The sequence below is a fragment of the Primulina tabacum genome, chromosome 17 (genome assembly GCF_025594145.1).
Source record: "Primulina tabacum isolate GXHZ01 chromosome 17, ASM2559414v2, whole genome shotgun sequence".
NCBI lineage: Eukaryota > Viridiplantae > Streptophyta > Magnoliopsida > Lamiales > Gesneriaceae > Primulina > Primulina tabacum.
In genome coordinates this window covers 11,689,051-11,692,101 of record NC_134566.1, presented here as the reverse complement: position 1 = coordinate 11,692,101, position 3,051 = coordinate 11,689,051, and the positions used below count along the sequence as shown (strand labels likewise).

At 31.8% G+C, this 3,051-nt stretch overlaps 1 pseudogene; it reads right to left on the bottom strand.

The window, feature by feature from the left end:
* Positions 1–634: 634 nt before the first annotated feature.
* LOC142530483 (caffeic acid 3-O-methyltransferase 2-like) lies at positions 635–2,545 on the bottom strand (annotated as a pseudogene).
* Between the last annotated feature and the right edge of the window lie 506 nt (positions 2,546–3,051).

Genomic DNA, 3,051 nt, shown 5'->3' with positions numbered 1-3,051 from the left:
TGTAATGATGTTATCATACATTACAATGTTAAGTGATTATATATATATATATTCATATTGGTATTTATATAATTATATTAGCTAGTTTAGAAATTTTAAATTTTGTTTAAAAATAATCAAATACCCTGGATTTTATTGAAAAACCAAAATTTTTTCGTAAAATGATAAAAATACAAGTAAAAAATGGTGAGTCGAGTAGTAACAAAAAAAGATATTGGTTTTAATATATTGCATAAATAAACAATTGGCGGGCTTTAGGTGAAGCTAAATATTTTATTCTTAGAGTTGAACTTATCGTCAATATGCATGCGATTCAAAATACATAATGAATTTAGGGGGAGATAATTAAGCTTGATCATTATTTAACACCAGCATGATGTACACGCCGTCCATTATTTATCCATTAGTTTTTGCATGTTAACAAGAGTAAAAGATAAAAGGGTCATAGCAAGCCCAAAGTTTTTTATAAAACAGTAATTATCTTTAGCTACTCAATATTTCTTTATATTTATTTAAAAAACTCCATGACCGAGAGTGGGAGAACACAACAAACTGCTCGAGATTCTTTGAATCCTACTTGCTTTGCCAATGCATGAAATTAATTTTCTGTCCCTCCTTCCCACAGGACTATATGCTAGCATAACATGTCAGTATGTAAATTACGTATAAAATCTTCTTTTGGGGTCTCTGAAAGGATACGCTCCACAACGATGATTTTTCCGTTATTTGGAAGTGCTTCATGGCATCTCTTCAATATTTTTAAGCATTGTGTATTACTCCAGTCGTGAAGAACCCCCTGTAGATATGATAAAAAAAGATTTGAATCGGTCTAATAAGAAAATAATTATAAAAATATTATTACAAAGTTGTAAAAAACAAATGGGAATAAAAAATTATGAAAAGTAAATTTTTTTAAAAAACCGGTGGAAAATTAATGTAAACAACTATTTAATTATATGTATTGAATAAAATATACATTTCTTATGATGTCCCTATAATCCCACATTGAAAAGAAAAAAAAATTAAAAGAGCTTGCGATGTTTACAATGAACTTATGTAGTAGCATCAGTTAATTATTTTGTAAGACAAATGTTTATTTTGCAGTCAGTCTTCCACATACATGACCCATGTGTGACATTTATTATTATTATTATTATTATGGCAGAACAATTTAGAAGGCTAACAAATGGAGAAAATAGGTAAGTTGGCTGCCTATAAATAATATATTTGTGTGTGTGTGTGACATATATTATTATAATTATAATTATAATTATTATTCTTATGGCAGAACAATTTAGAAGGCTAACAAATTGGTGAAAACAGGGGAAGTTAGCTGCCAATAAAAGTATAAATATACACATACATACATACATACATACATATAAATATATATATATAAAACACACACACGCACACATATATATGATGAAAACAATTAAGAAGGCTAAGAAAAAGGTGAAGATGGGGAAGTTGGCTGCCAATAAATATATATATATATATACACACACACACACAACACACACCACACATATACTATAAGATGAAAACAATTTTACCTTCATGATAATGGCATCGCCTTTCGGAACACTAACGAACATGTCTCCACCCAAGTGCTCCATGCCTAATCAATACAAAAAGGTCGGCCAAGTTTAAATTTCACGTAAACCATCAAATTAAATTAAAAAGTGACATTCAAACACAAATATTTCCATGGAACCGCTTTAAAATACATTACAAAGAACTAACACAAATATTTCACATACTTGCAAAAGATGGTGCATCTTTAATAACATGGGGCAAATCAAATTAATGGCCTTTATAGTTGGATGCTTAGATAGGATCATGTGCAGGGAATCCGATTCCACCTCCAACATCGACCAATGTCCTCAAACCCTTGAATCCATCGTACGTATCTACAATTTTTTTCATCATAATTGTCGAATAATTGGACATTGCTCTATTAAAAACTATGTTAAATCTAGGATCTGTGCCGTGATACTCGAATGTGCTCATTTTAATATACTTTTTCAAAAGGAACTCCCCTTCGAGAATTGCATCTTTCAAGTGGTACCTGCACATACAATTATTAATGATTAATTACACACGCACACAAATAGTATGTGTAGAGTTTATATGTAGTTGATACTTGCCAAGTCTCCAAATGAACCCTGTCTTGGTACATGATCAACAAAGGGGCTAGAGAAACTCCATCACCATTTCTTGGTGTAGAACTTGCAGACCGGAGCCAAGGAATACAGCCGCTCAATGCGCCATCAGGCAGGGTTTTCACTCGGCAGTTTAAAATAGAATAGCTCGCGAGCAGGCGGAGGATTCTGTCCACCATTGTTATGCGCCTCTGGATTGTTGGTGGGAATTTCCGCGGCGAGTTCTCTTGGTGAAATAAAGGCGTCGGGGCCCCTTATTCTTCATGAGTTCAAGGAGGTCGAGCTCCAGCCCACTTTGAGGACATTAGGATAGCACTGGAAGCAGAGGCTAGTTGCATGGCGAATAAAAAAGAAGCCTCGTCCCCTTGTGCAATCTCCATGTTGTATTCATTTTTCCTGAAAAGATTGAGAACAAGAAGCAATAATTTGGGTCGGATTGTGCATATGCAGAGACAAACATATTTATAGTAGCTTAGCTCGTAATAATTTTATAAATTGATTTTTTTTGTTATAAAATGAATAAAATTAATCCATATTGCTTGAATCAAAATTAATTTATTTGCATTAATATATATAATTGTTGCATCATGGCAATTAACATATGTATGAATTATGTATATATTTGTTTATTTGTTATAGAATAGGCCGTATATCATTAATGGATGGTCAAATTACGTATTAGTTAGGACACATTCCTTGAAATCCACGCCACTCAAGAGAGCTACATGCATTTTGCTGTATCTATATTATATATAATAACACATCATATTAACTAAATTTGATATGTTGATGCGGTGCAAAAGTTTTTTTACATTTTTTTCTTCGTAATATTTATTACTTAACTTTGTTGGAATAATTTTATAGTAATTTTTATATGTCTCTCTAT